Source organism: Spinacia oleracea, chromosome 1, assembly GCF_020520425.1.
Source record: "Spinacia oleracea cultivar Varoflay chromosome 1, BTI_SOV_V1, whole genome shotgun sequence".
Classification (NCBI taxonomy): domain Eukaryota; kingdom Viridiplantae; phylum Streptophyta; class Magnoliopsida; order Caryophyllales; family Amaranthaceae; genus Spinacia; species Spinacia oleracea.
Window position 1 is genome coordinate 17577154 of NC_079487.1, and position 24065 is coordinate 17601218.

The window sequence follows — 24065 nt, forward strand, 5'->3', positions numbered from 1 at the left end:
ACAAACTTTTTGACTGAAATAATTAAACTCAAGTGTTTAAAAGGTATTGGCTTAGCTTTGTTTAATGTTAGTTCATTCTAAGAAATCACTTTGCTCCATTCGATAGAAATTGGAGTTTCTTTTGTAATAATTCAGGTCTTTAGTTCTTGTTTCTCTTTCTCATATTAGGCTATCAATCTCTAGTCTCAAGTAACCTGAAAAAATGCCTATTACTGAAATCAGTAGTCTCTCAAGGAATCTGGCTGCAGTGGTGGGTGTCTTTAGAAACCTGAGGCATCGGAATTTAGTCCCACTTAAGGGATGTTGCATGGTTGATGATGATTATGGAGGAAAACAGAGATACCTTATTTATGAATACATGGTGAATGGTAATCTGGATGACCATCTCTTTTGGGGTTCTACAAACCAAAGTGGGGCACTTAGAAAACCATTAACATGGCCCCAAAGGAAGTGCATAATAATGGATGTGGCAAAAGGGCTAGCTTATCTCCATCATGGAATAAAACCTGCAATATATCATCGGGACATAAAGGCTACAAGCATTCTTTTAGATTCAGAAATGAGAGCAAGGGTGGATGATTTTGGGTTGGCAAAAGAAATCAAGGAAGGGCAATCTCATCTCACAACCACAAAAGCAGGCACTCATGGCTATTTGGCCCCTGAATATGCACTTTATGGGTAGCTAACCGAGAAGAGTGATGTCTACAGTTTCGGGGTAGTTGTTTTGGAAATAATGTGCTGAGAAGGGCCCTTGATTGTTAGCTTTAGGTTCCTCTATGACTGTTTTAATAACAGATTGGGCATGGTGTTTGGTTAAAGAGGGGAGATCAGAAGAGGTTGTTGACCCTTTCTTGTTAAGAGAGGGGGATAACTTGGAGTTAGATCCAAGGGGAATTATGGAAAGATTTGTACGAGTTGGTATTCTGTGTGCCCATGTTATGGTTGCATTAAGACCTACAATATCAGATGCACTGAAAATGTTGGAGGGTGATATTGAAGTTCCTCAAATTTCAGACCGACCTATGCCTTTTGGACATCCATCTTTCCATAGAGGTTACAGCATATCACCGGTCTTGAGTGGCATGCATTTAAATTCTGGTGAGATGTTTAGGTAAATAAGAATTATGAGATCCATTTACCGGACTTCAGTGGAAAGTAGTTTGTAATTTGTTTTGTGTTGGTTGTTTTTTTTTAATTCTGTTTTTGGCTTTTGTGGGATTCAACAGTTGATGGGCTTCATACTAGATTTGGTTGTTCAGGCCTTGCAGGGATAGTGTAGCAGATCTCATCAGGTTAAGTGTGTGCATTGTGGTGACGAGACTTATGAAGTAAACGAAATCTCTATGAAAGTAAACAAAATCTTTATGAAAGTAAACAAAATCTATAAGTAAATCGATAACCAACTACTGCCAGTGTTGCATCGTGTTTATTGGTGGATAGTTAATCTGTTCTTGTGGTGGGCCTAATGTCCTTTGGACTAGAGTTCTTCTGCAACATGTTCTCTTGTATTCTACGAGTAGCTGCTGTTGAGATGTTGTTGTTGGGTTTCAGTTGGTGGTGTTTTTGTTGAGTGCCTCTCATGAATGATGTGGTGATGTCTTTCTTCGCGGAAAGATCATAACTTCAATTTAAACCTTGTACATAATATTAATATTGTTTAATATTATGTTTTCTTGGAGGTATGACAGTTGTGTGTATTGACACAAAATGAAAGTCACCAAATTGACTAAAAGTAAACTTAATCTCTCTAATAGTAAACTCAATCCTTCTAAAAGTAAACAAAAAAATCTTTTTGTTCCAGCTGATGCTTCTGTTGTTGGATGTCTTCTGCCGTGATTCTACAGTGTGCAGTGAAAGTGTGATTGTTTGTTGCAGCTGCTGCTTCCTGTTGCTTGGTTGGTTTGCTGATTGCAGGTTGTTTTAAGTGCAGCTATTGCTTCTGTTTGTCCACCAACTACTAGTTGCGAGGGCTGCTGTTGTGGATTGACTTGTTGTTTGTAGGCTATATTATGCTCTTCTTCAGTTTGGTCGATCCTGTTGTTTCTTGTTTTTGTGCTTCTAGCTGCTCTCTCGCATCTACTAGTTGTGTTGTTTTGTCAAGGTTGCGGTATGTGAACCCTTATATGTTGTTTGTTGTTTGTTGTTTCTTTGCTTGGATTCAGCTTTTTTTTTAACCTTTCGGTAATAAAGTTCTATATTTTACCAAAAAAACCTAATATGATCCTCTATTTTTATCCTCTAAGTTCTTCTTTGAATAGTACAACAGATAAAGAAAGTAAATAAATAATTAGTAAAAGTAAATAAATTAAACTTAAAAGTAAATACTCCGTATTGAAAACGATATAAGAAGATTGAGTTGTGTTTTTGTTCTAACACAAACCTTTGTTTTTACCCTGTTTTGCAGAAAAGAAATGACGAAAGGCTTGCCAAAAGGTAATTTTTTAACCCTTGAATTAGTAAACTAAATATATGTGAAAGTAAACTGAATATTTCTAAAAGTAAACTGAAATTGTAATCGTGTAATTGTATGGCCTTGAATAAATAAAGGGTGATTGGCCAATACTCTTTGCAGGATGGGAACCGCATTTAGGAACATGCTTTCCTATTTAGGACAATTAGACAATTGAGAGGAAGACTGCGACGAGGGAGATGTTGTTGGTGAGGATTACCACGGATCGGGAGGAGGTTAAGCATGCTAATATTTTTCTTTTCTTCGAGGAAACGAATTTATTTAATACTTTTGATTGATTGGTAACCAATTTTCTTTTTCTGTTTTTGTGTACATTAAGATTAACTATGAGAAGAAAGGGCAAGTTGGGACAAAGATGTTGCGTAGTTCCCTTGATGATTGGCTGCTTTTACCCCTGTTGTACTTAAGATTTTAAGTTTAACACTTATAAAATGTAGGATTTTCAGTCACTTGCACTAGTTGTTGTACATGGAATGTTGCTTGCTTTCTAGATTCCAATATTATTCCTGCTTTAACCAATTTATTCGTAATATAATCTGATTCATTAATCATTTGATAGTTACCGTTTTCTTGCTGTTTAAGGTACTTATGAATCTTATTTATGCATGTTATCCGAGTCTTGATATTTTTATTTATGTGTAGTTCAATTCCATAGGTCATCAAGGTACAATTATTGTCAAGAGTAAACCGAATCTCTCTAAAAGTAAACTAAATCTCTCTAAAAGTAAACTGAATAATAATGGAACTTGGATTGTTATAAAACATTAAATCGTAACCTATTAGCTCAAATGGGAGAGCAATGTGTTATGGCACATGGATGTAGGTTCAAATCCTACGTAGGTTGGTGATTTACATGCGTAAACAGACTCAAAAGTAGATAATAAACTCAAAAGCTAGTAAATTAAAGAAACTCAAAAGTAAATAAGAAAATCTTAAAAGTAAAGATTGTTAATATGTTTGCTGAGCATACCACCATAACCCCCATTTGATTAGCATGAAATGGTGCAATGGCTATTGGATCACTCAAAAAATCAGCTTGTAGGATTATATCCATGCCAAGTGATATTGATATTATGTGGACATCATCTTTGACAGCATCATCAATAGCCTTTAATATAGTGGAACCAACACAATAATGTAATTACAGGCCTTGTAAACTGCAATCCCAGCAGACGGTAAGCCTCCTTTGGCTATGCCTTGTGCCAACCCAAAGTAACTAGCATTTCTAACTTGGACACCTACAACAGTCGATGCTGTATAGGTACCGTGACTGTCATGGTCTTTTGCTGAGACATTTGACTTGGTGGCACTGGAGTTGCTGTATTTTCCAAAGCCGCCTTGGTGGATGTAGAATCTTGCACCAATTAACTTCCTGTAAAAATGTTGTTTATACAACATTAGTCCAGAAAGATAAGACACAATCAAAGTCTTTTTGGAAGTTTAGAAGAAGCAGCAGTCTCAACTTTGAGAAGAATTTACCAGGTCAGAGTGGTAAAGATTGTTAATCTTTTTGCTCTAAGATAAGTTTATCCGTTTATGTAATTTCCCTTTTGCTCAATTTAAAAGTAAATAAAGAACTAGTAGAAGTAAATATAACTGATTCAAAAGTAAAGAATTATCAAATAGTAGAATTAACATCATATGCAAAGTACCAAAAGTTGCCTATGTAGGATTCAAACCTACATCATTGTGCAATGCACAAAGTTCTACCAATTGAGCTAATAGGCTTTACAATAAGAAAGACGACATGGTGTTTTTAAGAGGAAACCTGAATCGACCCTGCTACAAAAGTTCAACTTTAAACATTTGAGATTTTGAATTAATACCAGCACTTGCAGAAACAAACAACAGTTCAGACCAGCCTTTCAGAAACACTTCTGGTCTGCTATTTTGAGATCTGTTGGCAGTAGCTAGTTACTAGCTTGCTACAGACATGCATAATGTTTCATTGTAATTCTCAAAATATTAAAAGTAAATTTTTTCCTATTAGAAGTAAATAAAACAATACAAAAAGTAAATAAAAGTAGAAACTAATTGAATACACAAGTAAACTACAATAAAGAGTCTCGTCACCACAATGCTGTTAGGTTATGATACATATAAACGAATATAAATCATGCGGAAAAACCATAAATGCCAGGATTCCAAATTAATTGCCACATAACAATTAGCATAATTAGGATGCATACTCTTTGTAGCGTGCCCTCCCTTGCTGCGCCCGAACCGAACAAGAACAAGTCTTTAGGACTCCAAGTGTCATCCCTCAGTAGAAAGTCCACAGCACGTCCGGATCCGCCTTAAGATTGACCAACTAGAATCGCCCTTAAGGTACTAAAATATTCGGCTATATGGGCAAGGTGTTTGACTGAATTTTTGACTCAAATTCTTACCTTTGAATACTTCAAACTCGTTATAAATTATGAGCCTTGATCTCATATTTATAGGCCAGGGAATAAGTAGTCGAATCCTACTAGGATACAAATTAATTAAATTATAATCCTATTAGAACTCTTATTTAATTAATTTATCTTTTTAGGATTAGGAAATTTAATCATCAAACGAATCCTATACGCTTTAGGTTTCGCATGTGAACACAAACTCTACACGAGCATGACCCGCAAGCGTGTAGGCCATGCCTGCGCACAGCCCACACGGCCACTCGACCAATGCGAGCTACAAGCCCACGCGAGCAGCAGCATTGCTCCCAGCTGCGCGCGCAGCCACGGCCTGCTGGGCCTGGCGTGGCCTTGGCTGTTCGTGGGGCACGCTGGCTTGCTGGACGCGGGCCTGGCTTCGTGTTGGGCCTTCGTCTAGCAAGCTCGTCCGATGCTAATTCGTACAATGCGCTTCCGATTAATTTCCCGATTCCGGAAATCATTTCCGATACGAACAATATTTAACATTTCCGATTCCGGAATTAATTTCCGTCTCGAACAAATATTTAATATTTCCGTTTCCGGAATTATTTTCCGATTCCGATAATATTTCCGATTCTGACAATATTTCCGATTCCGGCAATATTTCCATTTCCGATAATATTTTCCGATATGTACCATGTTTCCGTTTCCGGAAACATCTACGACTTGGATAATATTTATATTTCCGATACGATCCATATTTCCGTTTCTGGCAATATCATCGTTTCCGGAGTATTCATTTACTTGCCTTTGACGATCTCAGCTCCTACTGAAATCAAGATCCGTCGATTCCGAATATTGATTAGATAGAGTATTTAATGCCATTAAATACTTGATCTGTTTACGTACTATTTGTGTGACCCTACGGGTTCAGTCAAGAGTAAGATGTGGATTAATATTATTAATCCACTTGAACTGAAGCGGCCTCTAGCTAGGCATACAGTTCACTTGATCTCACTGAATTATTAACTTGCATAATTAATACTGAACCGCATTTATTAGACTTATCATTAAATGCATACTTGGACCAAGGGCATTATTTCCTTCAGCCTCCCACTTGTCCTTAGGGACAAGTGTGCATTTCCTAATTCCTTTGTCGCTTGATGCTTGCTCTTGAACATAAGGTAAGAGTCGTCATCCTTATTATATCCATAGGTGTTTCTCGGTTTCAGAGTTCAACTGATCAAATAGACAGATAATCATAGCCTATGATTCATCTGAGCACGGCCATGCATTTTACAGTTTCTAGCTCTCCGAGTGGCCTTGTACAACTTTCAGCATCTCATCCCGATTTATGGGAGGACAATCCCAATCTTGAGATCTTGAGATTAGACTTCGTTTGATAGGTGATTACCTGAGCGTTGCCTTTATAGCCTCCTTTTATGGTGTGACGGTTGGCAACGTCAAAGTAAGCAGTTGTCAAACAAGTAATCTCAAATCACTCAGGTATTGAGGATTTAGTGTCTAATAATTTTAAAGAAATTTACTTATGACGGATTTTCATCTCTTCCAGTAAAGTTTCATAGGTCTATCCGATACTAGTCTTCCCAAAGTAAGTATCTATACAAATGATTACGACATTGCCATGTCCACATAGTTCAAGAAAAATAACTACTAGTCATCTTGCATTCTAGTCGTCTAACGTTTTCTATGCGTCCATCTTTATAGAAAACTCCGACCAGGGACCATTTTCAACTTTTGACATTCAAGTTCACTTGATAGACATTTCTTAGTCACAGGACTGGTCCTGACAGTCTATCTTGAATATTTCGTCAAATTGAAGGGACTCATCATTTAATACTAAACCAAGATTAAATGGAATATGAAAATACATTTCATATATGATAAATGTTCAACCCCAATGTTTTACAACCATGGGCCTCGAACCCATCTTTAAAACAATTAAAGGAATTCAAAGCTATGCTTGATTTCCAGTGCCACAATGTGAGTGTTGTTTCTAACTTGTTGCATAGTTTTAGTTATCATGCTTTTCCAATCTTAATATCCTTTTCATCGAATGTTCTTCGAGATAGATATTAAGATCTTTTGAGTATGTTTATTTTGTGATCTAGTCTTTCTTGCTACAATAGTGGTTCTACGCATCTTACAATGAAGAACCATTAAGCCAGCAGACATGTGATCCACCCGAGTTCAGAGAAGAACTCTCTAACGTAAACAACCCTGTTTTATTGCTTCTTAGGCAATAAGTACTTTTACTTCAACTGTATAGGTTGCTAGTGATGCTTTGTTTGGATTTACCTATCCAAGCAGTTCATAGATATGTGGAAGACTTTCCATCTGTATCTCAAAACATAGAAATTAATATTTAATTTCCCACGCAACAACTCATGGTCTCCAATCTATGTTGCCATTTCAAAACACGATGCTCTATAGCTCGTCCTTGCCAATGGTTAACTCCAAAGGGATCTTGCTTGATCCTTTGCCAGTGTTTATGCGTGTAGCATCAACTATTTAGCATATCTTTATTTCCTTGAATCAAGAACTATTCCTATGTACCTTTTCAAGTACCATAAGTTTTTCTTGATCTCAATCTAGTTGAACTTTACTTAGATCAATAGAGTTTGGTATATGTTCGTCATGCCTAAAGTCATACGATACATTTTTGGCGATCCTCATATTATATTATACATGATAAATTCTTTTGCAGAATAATTCCCAATTGAATTATATTCATGTAACTTTAGCTTATCTAGTTTCAGTAGATACTAAATCCAGCTAAATTCTTTGACATATAATATAGGTTAAGAATCTCACTTAGATCATATCCTTTGATGTTTAACTTAGTAAATGCTTATACATAGTTCAAACATTCTTTACTTAGATTTATTCACATGGGTCGAATATCTCCAATGGAGTATTTCGTATTTGATTTAGTGAATGCCATTACTTAATCCAAACCAATATTATAAGATCTTTGTAAATAGATCTTAATACCCAATATGTACTAAGTTTCGCCATGGTCCATCATTGATGAATAATTTCAAATCTAAGTCATTAGCATTTGAATGTTATTTCACAATAGAGAGATATGTGTGCGATACACACAGGACCAATTAAGTTTTACGTACTCCCACTAAACTTCTAATATATCTATAAGATTTATGTACATTTTATGAAACTAAATATTTATTAGTTTCCCTAAAATACAGTTCCAATTCCTAATTGCTTGCTTAAATCTGTACTTAGATTTTATAAGCTAGCTTTCCTTTTCAAGCATTTATTTGGATCCACAAATCTTGACATGCCATGTACATACTTTCTTACAACATTTGATTGAGGAATACGTTGTGTCATCCAATTACCATATGTACCAATATGCAATCATTGCTTGATTTATAGACTTGAGCATTAAGATTATATTATGCATGAGGCTTCAACACAATCCACGCCATGAATTTGCTTGTAACCTTTAGCAACTAATCTAGCTTTGTGTGTGAACACAATTCCATGTTTGATGGTTTTTATCCTTAAAACCAATTTGCAACCGATAGGTGTTAACCTATTCTTGCAAAACAAATTTTCAATTTTGTCATCAAAACATTGGTTATGTTTTATGGCCTTTAACCATCAAAAACATTTGAGCCTATATATGGCCTCTAACCATTTTAGGGAATCTGGGTTTCGTCATAGCTTTCTTACAAGTCACAAACTCATTAATCTACATGATAATAGTTTGACTGCAAGTTGTAGGTTTCTTCACTATCTAATAGAAGAATCGCATAGCTTCAGTGACCTGAACTCCATGTTTCTTCACTATTTAATAGAAGAATCTCATAGTTTCAGTGACTTAAACTCTATGCCTACTTGGGTATAGAACATCAAACAATAGAATATCAAAAGACACTTGAAAGTCTTTCAAATATTCTGTTCTTCTTGAAGCACTTGTAAAGTCTTCTAAGAGATGTCTATTCTTTAAAGCCACTTCTAAAGTCTTTAAAGAATACGTGTTCGGATTTTCTAAAGAACTTCGAAAAGCCTCCGGAATGTCCGTTTATGTTTATTGTTCTATTTTCGCCGACTTGTCATTTTGGAAACGAATCTCCAAAAGGACACTATTTCGAGCAAACAAACATTATGTTCTCAAAAATTTGTGGTACAGAAAAAAAAAATACCCTTGTGTCTCATTTGAATAAATCACAATGAAACATATATCTACACTTGGGCCTTAGTGTGTCGAATAACAAACACTAATCTCCCATTGAGTTTTGCAACTCTTTAGATATATATATTGTTGAAAAGATATTCTGAAATTACTTTTCAAGTAGCTTTGACGAATTTGGTTTAGTTTGGTGGTAGTTGAGCATTTTGTTTTAGAAATTATAGAAAAAGTCTTTATGATTCATCATTGATCGAATCAAGTACTAATTGACTTCGATCATTCCAATTTAGATATGCCATATCTTATGGAGCTAGATCGTGAACACATAATCATTGATGATCATTTTTGGTCTTAAAGTAACCATCGTCATGATCTAACCTAAATCTTTATGATTTCTTGCCATGTGGATTTTTATACTTCTGAATCTTTGAACTAGCTAAACAGATTCAACTTATATCACATTTGAGTAAATAAACCTATATTCACTCAAATCCATGTGAATAAAATCTTTCTTTAGCTTTGAACTCTATTGTCTAGGCGTTCTAACAATAGTTCATATCTTTTGTTACTTTCAACAAGTAAGATTAACTTGTCTTGAATGATCTAGAAATCAATCAACTTTCAAAAGTTCATAAAAATAGAGCTTTTGAATGTTAACTTGTTGACATGGTCTAAGAAACAATGCCAAAGATTAGTGGAACTTAAATCAAGAGATTGATTTGAACCTAGTAAAGTTCTTATTGTTAAAGAGTTGTTTGTTTTGATCAAGCATATTGACTCAACCCGTAAATGACCATTTCATTCAAACTACAAACAAACATTATTTTTGTCTTTCTTGAATGTGAGTCTTTCTGTGTTTGAAGCAGAAATTTAGGTATGCTGATTATGGAACGAAATAGCCATTAAGTTCCAGCCTTGAAAGGACTTAAAACAAACTAGATGACCCTACAACTAATGTAGCATTGCCATGCTTCATTTCCCACTTGTAGGTCATTAGTGTAGCCTAGCTTCCATTGTTTGAGTTATTACCGAAGTAAGAACCTCAAGCGGTATATGATACCAAGGAAGTTTGATTGCTAGGACACTTCTCTTTAAACATAAACTTTTAGGTAGAAACGGAATCGTAAATTCCTTTCATTTGTTCCTTGTTTTCCTATTTCTTGTACCCTTTCTTATAGCCTTAAGAATAGAACTCTCTAGTGTTGACTTTTATACTTTGTTAGACATGTCTAATGTCACTCCAACAAGGTTCTTACCATTTTGTTTATGTTGAATATTCTTTTTCAACTAGATGATCTTATCAGAAGCTTCTAAAGTTCTCTAAGCATCGATCTATTCGAATGTCTAGGGACTAGACTCATTCGAGAATTAAATGGAAAAAGATATTAGGTTGTTAACCATTGGTAAAGCTGAGCGTTTAAACTCAATGCTTTATGATCTCAAAACTACATTGTATTTTGAATTCACAAGCACCAATCAGTTTGCCATTCGACTTTTATACTCGAAAACAACCATAAAAGTCGCTATAAGAAACGTATATTTAAATTGCTCATTTTCTCTCATTTCCGCGAATCGTTCTTGGATTCACTACCAATCGAGGAAATTTACTGTTACCTTTCTAAAAGGATTTCCTGCAGTGCAAGATATTTAATTATAAACAATAATTAAAACATACATTGAAGCATGCAAAGTCTAAATATTTATCATGAGTAATAACTTAAAAATTAAAGCAATCATGGAATTTAAACAAGTTATTGGCATTTTATTCGAATTTATTGTTCCGGCAGGTGTGAATAAAATGATTCTAAGATCCTTAAATCATTGAAGAATTAAGCACATTATGTATTTAGACTCAATTCTAAAATATTTTAGGTAAGCAAAGCCTTTGCTAATAGTCTTGAAACTACTCTTGGTTGATAGGTACGTCTAAGAACTTATTAGGTAAACCTATCCTGTTTGCCACGACATAAAAGGACTCCTTACTTATATCGTTGAGTTTCACCAAAACTAACATGTACTCACAATTATTTGTGTACCTTACTGTGAGGGGGTGGAAAAAGCGCGAGGCTAGTGCGTGACCTTGTCCCTCGTGGGTGTGACGATTCTTTTTATTCAATCAAGTGTAATTGGATTTCCTGTGAGTATACACCCAATTGATTAGTAATATAGGAGTCGCCATTCAGTTTTTAACGACAATGAGAAAAACTGACAAAACCCGGTTATCGTGACATAAAGGGAGTGCAATTATGTTTGACCACGACGGCCGTAGGTTCCCTTGTGATCCCTGGTGTGGGGATCTCTCAATATACACCCGCAAGGTAGAGATTGAGGGTTCGGGGGACTGTAACTACCGAGAGGAGTAATTCGCTCGTCGATAACTCCAGAGGCAGGATATCCTTACTAGCTCAGCATAAATAATTGAAGGGACATGCGTTAACTATTAAACTAATCTGAGTTGATTTTAGCAATATGCAACATATAATACTAATTCGATCGTGATTATCTGATTTAAATAACATTAAGGGACCTAGCATGATAATCCGATTTCCCAAAAATATTATATTTGTCAGGCGTGATAGAACAATCATATTAGGTTAGTTTAACAGTTCATAAAAAGGGCGAGGAAAGCAGTTAAATCATCGAAGAGGGACACATTACGACGCACCCTTGAGAGGTGCGTCACGGTTCTCAGAAAACTCACCACTTTGACTTTGCTATTTCTCCTTTTTATTTAACGAATCTCAATTATGGGACAGGATACGTTATGTTCAATTTATGGATCGATTGCGACAGAACGCGTGAACAGTTTCGCAGCGAGAGGCTTAGGCTAAGGGGTTTAGAGTCAATACTCAGAATATATTATGTGTGGTTGTGTGTTGTTTCACGTCGAAACTAGGGGCCTATTTATAGGGAAGAGTTCGTGGAAAGATAGAATTGCAGAGTTCTAATCCGCAAAGAGTTAGGAAAAAACACGTACCCAGGTACTTTCAGCGCCCAGGCCTGGGCGCCGAAGATTTCGGCGCCTAGAGCCAGGCGTTGAAAATAGGGTCTGGGCAGTTTTGTTTAGTCAGATTCGGATTTCTAAAATCCGTAGAGTTTGAGATTAATTCAAGTCTTTTAGCGCGTATCAATTTTGTGACGGAATGCGTCTGGGCCCGTTACGAACTCTAGGTTCGTTAGGATTTTAATTAATACGTGACTCCTATTTCCGAATCCTATTAGGAATAGGATTCTCGCAGTTTTCTATCTCATTTAGGATTTATGTTGGAGTGCAACACCTAATTCTGACAGGTTTCTATCTTTTATGATTTGCCACTTTTAGACGCTACCTTTTACGGCAGTTACTATTTTTAGCAGGTTTCCATAAATAGCAGGTTTCGGGTGAAATGAAATGGGGAATCGAGATTCGTTTACTTTATAGGAGATGCGTTGTCAAGTGGAGTTTTTATGCTTTCATCATCGAACCTTTCCCTTGCGGGAACGGGGACAAAAGTAGGTGTCTACAGTTAGCCCCCACTTTGACTGAGTCTTGGAGTAAGACGATGGTCAAAGTATTAGACGGAGTGCGTCACACAAGTCATGGTGTATGTGACCTGTTTTGCGAGGGTCTCACGAGCCCCCGAGTGATAACATTTGACTTAAGGGTCATCACTTGAAGTGTCGACATATCCCTCACGTGTCATTGGGATTTGTCAACTGATAGTATAGAAACTTCCTCACTTTGTCATTGGAAGGATCTAAAGGTGCGTAGAAACTCCCTCACTTTGTCATTGGGAGTAGCTACAGAGTTTTTCGAAATCAAAGCTATAAAGTGTAATTGAGCCTGGCCAAGCCCAATCACGAGGTAAAACCTTTTTAAAGATTCTCATTTTCAGGGCTAGCTAAACGAGAAAACCCCCTTGTTTTTATAGGACGTAAAACGAAGGAAAATCCAGCACATCGTTCTTTTTTGGAAAAACGGAAAACCAATCCTTTAATTTTTGGAAAAAGGGAAAACCAATCCTTTAATTTTTGGAAAAAGGGAAAACCGATCATTTAATTTTTGGAAAAAGGGAAAACCGATCCTTTAATTTTCGGAAAAAGGGAAAATCGATCCTTTAATTTTCGGAAAAAGGGAAAACCGATACTTTAATTTTCGGAAAAAGGGAAAACCGATCCTTTAATTTTCGGAAAAAGGGAAAACCGATCCTTTAATTTTCGGAAAAAGGGAAAACCGATCCTTTAATTTTCGGAAAAAGGGAAAACCGATAAAAGTTATCGCTGCAGCGACTAAGGACCTGCGCTGTTAGTGACGCAGACCCCGCCCGCTGAAGGTGGGCGAGCCTGTTCGCTGAGGGTGGACCCCCCGTCCGATAGAAGTGGACGAATCTGTTTTGATGTTTTTGAAAATAAGGACCTACGCGGTTTGTGACGTAGACCCCGCCGGCTGGAGATGGCGAACCTGTCCGCTGAGGGTGGACGCCCCGTCCGATAGAAGTGGACGAATCTGTTTTGAAATTTTTTTTTGTTTTTTTTTTTGAAAATAAGGACCTACGTGGTTTGCGCCGTAGACCCCGCCGGCTGAAGACGACGAGCCTATTTTAAATTTGAAGACTTTATTTTTCGAAAACTGAGGACCTGTGCGGCTTAGAGACGCAGACCCCGCCCGCTGAGGGTGGGCGAGCCCATTTTGAATTTCTTATTTTGTCTATGTAGAAGGGCTTTTGTGATTACAACCTGTTGGTGGGTCGTAATATTTTTAGATGTGTCCTATAAGTGGGTCCACACTGTGTATATTTTTGTTTAACAATATATTTTTTGAGATATCCAAACATGACATGGTGCATGGCGCAGTCCGGGAATGTGATTTTGATTGCGCGCTCCTCGTTGGAGTCTATTTTTTCGCGAGCTCCCAAGCACTGGGGCTCGTCGGTTGTTTTTCGCATCTTGTAATCATGTTTGGGGTCATGCTCGTATGTGCGAGCGACCTTTGTAGTGGTGTGCTACTCTTAACAAAGTCGTGAGGTGCGACTTTCAGCAATTTTCAAGTCGAATGAGTATGGCAGGGCCCAATAGAAGTTAGGGCCTTTTTTGAGCCCGGGTTCATTTTCGGCGCCCAGGCCTGGGCGCTGAAATAATTCACGCCCAGATGGGGCGTTGAAAGTGTTGTTTGGGCTGGTCTTTTGATGACACAGTTGGCCTCTTGTTCATTCGTTTATTTCACTTGGAAGTTCTATGTATTCTCTTTTCTTTTGTTTTTTTTTTGTTTTTAGAACGTGATGATTTTCTTGAGAAGCCGTAGCCGATTGGTGGACTACGGTGCTTGTCGCTTTGGGGCGATTACTTTAAGGAACTGTTGCTCTTAAGACGTACGGTTATTGTGATAGTTGGGCGAGTCTATATGGCCCGAGGAATATACCTTGAGGCGTAAGACTTTGACCGCTCTTGTTGTTGTATATCTTTCCTTTTGAACGTGTTCGTGAATGTTCGATACTTAGAATGATTATATGTATGTACGAAAGAGCGTTCATAGAATGGCCGTTGTGTGCGGTCCATTAATCAGTTTGCTTGAATCATTTTTTTTTGAGCAATGACTGATTTTGAATAGTTTGCTTAGAAGCTTGATAAGGTTCAGACCCGTTCATGAAGTGGGCTCAAACATCGTACCCTTCGATTGTTCAAACATTCGCTTCGAGATTTTTTTATTTTGCTATGGTTGTTTCGTAGCTTGGGGCCCCCAAGTATGCATGTTGGGATGCTTCCTTTTGGCGTACGATTTTTGTAGGTTCTTTCGAGAAAGACGCCTTGGGGTTCCGCTCGTGTAGGTGCGAGCTATCCCTTCTGTGGTAGGTAATGTTTTGCTACCTTTAATCCTTAATGTAGAAGTAGTGTGGCTTGCATTTTGAATTTGGGCGATAAGTAGTTTTTTGCCTCTTTTCCACATGCTCTTGGTCGTGCCTACATTAGTGCAATATGCCTTACTCTTCTTTTAGACTTGTACCGTGGGACGGTTGAACTTATGGTGCGACGTAGGCTTGTGTGGCCTAACGACGTGTCTTAGAACATTCTTCCAAGTGTTGGGATATCATTTGCATTGGAGTATTTCATCATGCCTTGTTCAGGTGCTCGAATAAGTGTAGCACTTCTGCGTGGGTTTGCACGGCTTATTACTTCGTTCGATGCGAGGATTCATAGGTGTTTCTTTCTTATTTTTATATCTGGGTAAAACTTGGCTAGCAGAAAGATTCAGCGCCCAGGCTGGGGCGTTAAAGATATCGGCGCCCAGCTCTGGGCGTTGAAAATGATTTCTGGGTATATTTTGATGGTTATTATCCTTGATTTTTCTTTTGCTTTTGCCTTGGAACGAGGTAGACTGTGTAACGGGCGCTTATAGGGCGAGCGTTAGGTGCAGTAGTTTGATCGGAGTTTTGGTGACTCGCGATTTTCAGTTACGCTTGTTAGTGGGGTGACTTTATGTATTCTAAGTAGTGTTTAGAATTTGGGAGGGGTTGTAGCCATTCTAAGTTTTGTTTTACATGATTAAAGCTTAGGATTGTGCCCCTATGATGTATGTATAGCATTAGCGTCGAGAATTTGCGATAAAATCGTTATTTCGAGCATTTTTAGAGTGTTTTTCTCAAGCCCCAATTGTAGCTACGGGATTGGCTTGGTGCTATAATGCTTTGCATACGTCTTTATGCATTCATGGTGACAGGGATCATGAATAGTTTGAACCAGACTCGTTTAGTGCGAGGTACGTTCGAGTAGTGACCTGCTACTTCTCTTGTAAGTGTCGTATTATGCGACATCGCCATGGTCAAGGTAGTAACATGTGGAAGTGTGCCTTGACCAAAAGTTAGGTGCCTTTCTTTACCCATAATCATATTTAGAAATCTTTTTGACTCACTTGCAACATTGAGATAAACGCACACTTAGCTTAAACCAACGACACTTTATTATGTTCGAAGAAGTCTTTTGAAATCATTTGAAAGTTATTTAAAATCCGAGTCCTACTGTGTACAATCCGAGGTGTCCTAAGTAAGTTGACTCATAGAAGGGTTCGTACAGGATTACATGAATCAAAATACTGTTACGATTTTTGGAATGCTGTCTAAGGATTTGCTGGAAGCCAGGGTGCAGGCGTCAAGATATACTTGTGCCCGTTTGGCATGCTTTGGGCTTTTAGGGCCATCTTTTCCAGAATTGCGGGAATATAAACCGTTTTCAAATTGACTTAGATTTACTTGGTGTATGTCTGTACAAAAGGTCAAGGTATACTTAGTTCTTTCCCTAGCTCTTTCATTTCAATCTTTTAGCCCCCAGTTGCTATTATGTCTTCCCATTAACGATGCTTTTTTAAATTTCGATTTTAGATGTCCGTGTCATATGTCTGAGTAGGGTGAGACTTGGTTAAGTGCCAAGTTCTATTGACAATGTCTGATTTTTTCCAAAGGGGATTAGCAAGCATTTGAATTACCATGAACGGGTGCCCTGAGTTCGAAGGAACGATGGGGTGATGCCGTAGAACAATCCTTTTTATTGCAAGCTTACTGCCTTTACTATTTGTTGGCGATTATGACTGTGTCTAGTGGTGAAAGAAGGTTTTTAAGCGAACGACTATGTCTAGGGGTGAAAGAAGGTTTTTAAGTGAGTTAGTTCGCTTTAGGGAGGGTCAAGTCGAGTACTTTAGAGGGCATGGACGCTTGCGCTAGCCCCCACTTAATTGAGGCAAAGCGGTCTTTTGAGTCTTGGCTAAGTGCCTAGGAGTGTGAGTGCTCCTTCTGGCAAGGGTACGTGCCCTTATTATTTTTCGATGTGTGCTCATTAATTTTGGCATTTTGATTACTTGGATTCTTGCTTTGACTTAAATTTTTCTTTCGACTTGGATTGCAAGTAATTAAATTTCAATAAGGGACTTCTATTCTTTACTCTTGTTATTCTATAGGCTTTTAATATTTTTGCAAATTGGTTGGACCGAATCATGGATTGCCTACGTATCCGCCTTAAATAATTTTAATTTGGAATCAGGTCTTGCGTAGTTCTTAGCCTAGAAAATGGTTTCATAGAATGCCGATTTTAAACAAGTATGTTCTGAGGTGGAAACATATTATTTGAAACGGTAGAATAAGTGAAGTTTATTATTATTTAAATCTGCTGCCTTGCCGTAAGCCAAAAAAAATAATTTGTTTTACATTTTTGAGTACATGTATTTTCTTTTCATGTGTATTTTTTTGGTACGTATACCTGAATACGTGTTGTACCCCTCCAAGTGTTCGTTATTTTTCCGTGCATGTGCGGATAAAATGTTGCACTACGGGATAAGTATTCCCTGGCTTGCTCTTTTCGCTCTCCCTTTTCTCTTTCTATTTTTTCTTTCTTTTTTCTTGGGATTCCTCCCCAACATAAATTCTTCAATTTTTAATTTGGGCTAAAAGGTAGATGGTTGTGGTCTTTGAGTCACGAGGCGAGACTGAGTGAGCCTCGTTTGGTAGGCCTATAGTGGACCTTTAATTTTAGTAGGCCTAGGGTGGACCTTTAAATTGTTTACTTTGCAAGCGTATTTAGTCGTTTCTTAAAATATGCAAATAGCGTAGATTCAAAATGTTGTTTTTACCTTATTGAATTTTAACGAAAGAATTACATCGAAAGTAATTTTTTGTTTCTTTGAGATTCCAGTTTCTGGGATTTAATTGGAAGTTGTGATTTAGACTCAAACTTTCATTAATCTTTCTGATTATAACCCGTGTATGAATACAAGGAGGTGGCCTAGACTCAAAATAATGACGTGGCGTAAGCCTATAATACTTGACCAAGCGACTCTCAGACTTAGGCTAATTGGACCATAACTTTCGTTGGTTGACACTTTAGATTTTAACCCTTGGGTGTTCATTTGTCAAGCGCCGTTTTACTTAATGTTGGCAAGGTAGTTAATTGGGGAGATCGAATTTTTATTTTTGCAAGACTAGAATCATTAGTGCGGCTTCTCTCTTAGTGTGTATTGCTTTTACCCCAATGGTAGCCTTATGGTATGCCGATTTGGGTATTTTCATGGTTGGTCGTGTTGCATTCATGGAAAATCTTTAGTCCGTACTTAGTAGTATTTCAAGGAGTGAGTGACTCGAGAGGACTATGATAGTCGTGACCCAATGTGATCCTAAGCCTTGAGGCCATTAATTTCTTGCTAACGGTATTGACACCTTAGGTTCACTTTGGGGGTTGTGCGACTATGGAGGAATGATTTTCATAATATGACGGTTTCCATTTTGCAAATACTTGAATTAAATAATATGTTCTTTTTATTGGTGACAGAGAGTATTGAGGCCGTGGATTCTTAGCAAGGGATGACAATTACATATGGGTGCTTACTGATTTAAATGTTAGGAAGGGAGACTCAATATGGTTTAACCTTTTTATTTGCAGAACGACACCAAGCATTAGGACCGATTCTATGGATAAGACAACTAAGACTTAGGATTTGGATTGTACTTTGGCATAGCCTAGTCTAGACTCGGATTTATTTATTTTTTATTTGAACATTTATTTTTTTCTTGAAGACTTTATTCGAACATTTATTTTTTGAATACTTCGCCCATGTGACATTTAAGGTCATTTAATCAGCATGCTCGGTTTTTAGTGTCGAGCATTGTCGTCGTAGGCGGCCCAACAACGATGTAGAGAGTTATTAATTTTTTACAAGTCGCTTTTGAAATCGAGTGCTTTTCTTACCCCCTCGTAGCAGTTCTTTTTACGAACGTTTTTTTTTTGTGCTACGTATTTTCCCTTTGCGCGGGCACGGAGGCTGCTGCGCTTGACCAGAAGGCCAAGCAGCAACTTCAGCGCCCAGCGAGGGGCGTGAGAAATTCTGGCGCCCAGCCATGGGCGTTTAAAAAGCGTCCCTGGCTGGTTCTCGTTTTCTGTTTACGTCTACTTTTGTTTATGCGACTTCGATTTGCGTGCTTGCCTAATAACGTCCTTTACGCGTTGTGCAGCGTTTGTGGGATTCGTTACAGGCCATCCCGAGCGTCGCTTATTTTGTGGCGATCATTCGGGTTTGCGGAACACGTGTTTCGGTATAACTCTTTGGCAAATTAGTCTATGAATGTTTGGGCAGTTTTTTAGGTCGTTGGTTTTCTAGGATAGTTTGTCACACACAATCACATATTTCGCTATACATAACTACAATACAAACATGGATTTGAAAATTAAATGCCACGTAGTTTATGATAGGCTTCTATGGGTAGTTTATTTGCGCCTGGCTTGGTACCGCTTCTATCGTAGATCCAACACATGCCCCGGTCGAGGTAGTGTCGTCAACAGACGAATTTCGCTCAAGAGGCCAACCCGCAAGTGCAAGCCAAGGGGGCATGCAGGCGAGAGGGACCTAATGGGCGAGCGATTGGGTTCGGGATAGGTGTACTACCTGCACAAGTACCGAGTGGGAAACATGCGCGGCGTATGCACCCCCCTATTGGCGAAAAAAGGTATCCTTAGTCCCAACTCCCGAGGGAGCCGAGATTCGTTATGAGGTTCTGCCCGTTCACATTAATATGCTGATTTTCAGGTCGTCCCAACTTGATGGGGAAATAAACGCGGGGTAGGATCGTTTCACCCTTCGGCTATTTTGATTACCTACAAGCACGAGTATTTCCTTCACTATCCCCAGTAGAGTCGCCACTGTGAGGGGGTCGAAAAAGCGCGAGGCTAGTGCGTGACCTTGTCCCTCGTGGGTGTGACGATTCTTTTTATTCAATCAAGTGTAATTGGATTTCCTGTGAGTATACACCCAATTGACTAGTAATATAGGAGTCGCCATTCAGTTTTTAACGACAATGAGAAAAACTGACAAAACCCGGTTATCGTGACATAAAGGGAGTGCAATTATGTTTGACCACGACGGCCGTAGGTTCCCTTGTGATCCCTGGTGTGGGGATCTCTCAATATACACCCGCAAGGTAGAGATTGAGGGTTCGGGGGACTGTAACTACCGAGAGGAGTAATTCGCTCGTCGATAACTCCAGAGGCAGGATATCCTTACTAGCTCAGCATAAATAATTGAAGGGACATGCGTTAACTATTAAACTAATCTGAGTTGATTTTAGCAATATGCAACATATAATACTAATTCGATCGTGATTATCTAATTTAAATAACATTAAGGGACCTAGCATGATAATCCGATTTCCCAAAAATATTATATTTGTCAGGCGTGATAGAACAATCATATTAGGTTAGTTTAACAGTTCATAAAAAGGGCGAGGAAAGCAATTAAATCATCGAAGAGGGACACATTACGACGCACCCTTGAGAGCTGCGTCACGGTTTCCAGAAAACTAACCACTTTGACTTTGCTATTTCTCCTTTTTATTTAACAAATCCCAATTATGGGACAGGATACGTTCTGTTCGATTTATGGATCAATTACGACAGAACGCGTGAACAGTTTCGCAGCGAGAGGCTTAGGCTAAGGGGTTTAGAGTCAATACTCAGAATATATTATGTGTTGTTGTGTGTTGTTTCACGTCGAAACTAGGGGCCTATTTATAGGGAAGAGTTCGTGGAAAGATAGAATTGCAGAGTTCTAATCCGCAAAGAGTTAGGAAAAAACACGTACCCAGGTACTTTCAGCGCCCAGGCCTGGGCGCCGAAGATTTCGGCGCCCAGAGCCAGGCGTTGAAAATAGGGTCTGGGCAGTTTTGTTTAGTCAGATTCAGATTCCTAAAATCCGTAGAGTTTGAGATTAATTCAAGTCTTTTAGCGCGTATCAATTTTGGGACGGAATGCGTCTGGGCCCGTTACGAACTCTAGGTTCGTTAGGATTTTAATTAATACGTGACTCCTATTTCCGAATCCTATTAGGAATAGGATTCTCGCAGTTTTCTATCTCATTTAGGATTTATGTTGGAGTGCAACACCTAATTCTGACAGGTTTCTATCTTTTATGATTTGCCACTTTTAGACGCTACCTTTTACGGCAGTTACTATTTTTAGCAGGTTTCCATAAATAGCAGGTTTCGGGTGAAATGAAATGGGGAATCGAGATTCGTTTACTTTATAGGAGATGCGTTGTCAAGTGGAGTTTTTATGCTTTCATCATCGAACCTTTCCCTTGCGGGAACGGGGACAAAAGTAGGTGTCTACACTTACCCCTTTAGAATCAATAAGTAACACCTCGCTATGGCGGAAAACTATTACTAAGATTGATGTAAAGGTGATCCAGGTAAGTGTTATTTTGGCATGGCACCTTTTAACTCAATTTTAAAGTTTGGAACTTAAGGCTCTTACTATATTGGTTAGATTTTAAGTGAAATAAAATCCTTAATCATGCAACATAATCAAGCCATAATCTCATGCATAATTAAGACATATTTAAAGCAATAAATAACTTAAAACATGCATAAGAAATAAATGTGATCTAGTATGGCCCGACTTCATCTTGAAACTTCAACTTCAAAGTCCGTCTTGAAAATGGATTGGAAACTACGTCTTGAATTTCACCATGGGAGGCGCCATTTTCTTCAAATAGGATCAGCTATAATTAAACTAATTACAATTATTTGATGGTATGCAGACCATATTTAAATTGATAAACTTTGGTGCATTAGACCAATATTACATTCAAATTTATGGTACGCATACCATATTTTCTATCCTATTTGGGCCATACTAGTCACTTTCAATAACCTGCAAAACAGTACATATACAATATATACCATTCACCCATTCATTATCATGAATGGCCCACATAGCTGGTTAGTAGAACATGTTATGCATCGATCACATACATATTTACAGCAATTAATCAAGGCACCAATAATCTACCAATTATTCAGTCCTTATTAATTCTAATCAAGTTGTTTTAACCTTAAAGGAATGTAGACCTAATAAGAGTTTATGACTAAAATGCTCCCACTTAAACCAATAAATTCACATGCTTTACTAATTTTAAACATAAAAATGTATTTCCTAGTCTAACCGGAAGCGTATAAATTTAATTAAAATTTAAAGCTCATATAAATTTATAATTGAATCCATTTAATTTATTTTCAGTTGATTAAATGAATTTAAATTAATTCAAGGTTTTAATTTTAGAAAAATAATTAGTAAAAATTAAAATTTATAATAATTAGATTATTCAAAATTAAATTCCAAGAAAACAATTTAAATTACGAATTTTAAAATTAATTAAAATCGTTTCCGAACTGAAAATTCAAAATTAAAATTAAAACGCATCAATCGTAATAAGACGAGGCACTTGGGCTTGCGCCCAAGCCCCATCGAGTGCACGAGGCAGCAGCGCCCCTCGACTGATTGTACGGCATCACACGAGCAGGCCACACGCAACGCAGCAAGCCCAGGCCACGCTGCGCGCAGCCCGCACACTCGACGCGTCTGGTTGCTTCGCTGGGCGCGGCAGCACGCGCTGTGGCGCAGCATGCTCGCTGCCCACACGCGACTGCTCGCCTGGCTTGCGCCAATGCCCAACGCCCTCGCCCCCTCGCCCACGCTGCACACATCACTCGACACAAGGGCAGCGTGCTGCCTTGTGCTCGTGTGCCATGGCCCTTGCTCGCTGCATTGTACCGCATGGGCGACGAGCTCCCTTGCTCGTCGTCGCATGCCCGCACTATACAACACCCCTTAAGGGTAACACGTAGCTTCCATTGCTTTGTGCGTGCAAGTTTTATGAGCGAATTTTATAAAAATTAAAACTTTTATTTCAAAATTAATGACAAATTAATAAATCATATTAATTTCATAATTTTAGGGCGAAAAATCGAAAATTTATTAATCAATTAATTTCTGATTATCATGGATTCAAATCTTGGTCATAAAAATCTGAAATTTATCATAAATTTACAATTTTTATGGTGGTTTTTAATCAAGGATAGCTAATTAAATCGTTAATTAATTATGAAAATCAAATCAATTCTAAATTATTCGAATTTCAACAAATTAATTACAATTACAAATTAGGTTGTATAATTAACAAGCTTAGGCATTCAAATTTGTTAAACATATACAGTAGGTCAATCAAAAATTCAAGATTTAACAACAAGAATCGCAAATATTCAATTTAACATCTAAAAATTACAAACTTTTGCGTTCGAAAAACTAAAACGTCAAAAAGTCATAGTTAGGATTCGAATTTTGGAATTCTGGGTTCGGCCGAAAAATAGTACTTTTGTCAAAATTTCAGAATGCCTTTTACATGCGGAATTGACACAAAAATCACTCGATTTCGTTGAGTAACGAAGAAACTGCCGAAAAACTGCGTACATATAATTAAATGAACGCAATTTGCAATTAATTAACAATTACGAAAATTAATCACCCCTTTTAATTCTTTGCAAATTTGTAAAATTTAACCATGTTAAGAAATTATTATGGAATTAATTAGAGGCTCGTGATACCACTGTTAGGTTATGATACACATAAACGAATATAAATCATGCGGAAAAACCATAAATGCCAGGATTCCAAATTAATTGCCACATAACAATTAGCATAATTAGGATGCATAATCTTTGTAGCGTGCCCTCCCTTGCTGCGCCCGAACCGAACAAGAACAAGTCTTTAGGACTCCAAGTTTCGTCACTCCGTAGAAAGTCCACAACACGTCCGGATCCGCCTTAAGATTAACCAACTAGAATCGCCCTTAAGGTACTAAAATATTCGGCTATATGGGCAAGGTGTTTGACTGAATTTTTGGCTCAAATTCTTACCTTTGAATACTTCAAACTCGTTATAAATTATGAGCCTTGATCTCATATTTATAGGCCATGGAATAAGTAATCGAATCCTACTAGGATACGAATTAATTAAATTAGAATCCTAGTAGAACTCTTATTTAATTAATTTATCTTTTTAGGATTAGGAAATTTAATCATCAAACGAATCCTAAACGCTTTAGGTTTCGTATGTGAACACAAACTCTACACGAGCATGACCCGCAAGCATGCAGGCCATGCCCGCGCATAGCCCACACGGCCACTCGACCCATGCGAGCTACAAGCCCACGCGAGCAGCAGCATTGCTCGCAGCCCATTGCACGCAGCTGCGCGCGCAACCACGACCTACT

The 24065-nt window shown here is 37.9% G+C and overlaps 1 pseudogene; it reads left to right on the forward strand.

Moving 5' to 3' along the window:
* Nucleotides 1-202: 202 nt before the first annotated feature.
* On the forward strand, nt 203-1115 carry LOC110779246 (probable receptor-like protein kinase At1g11050; annotated as a pseudogene).
* Nucleotides 1116-24065: the final 22950 nt, after the last annotated feature.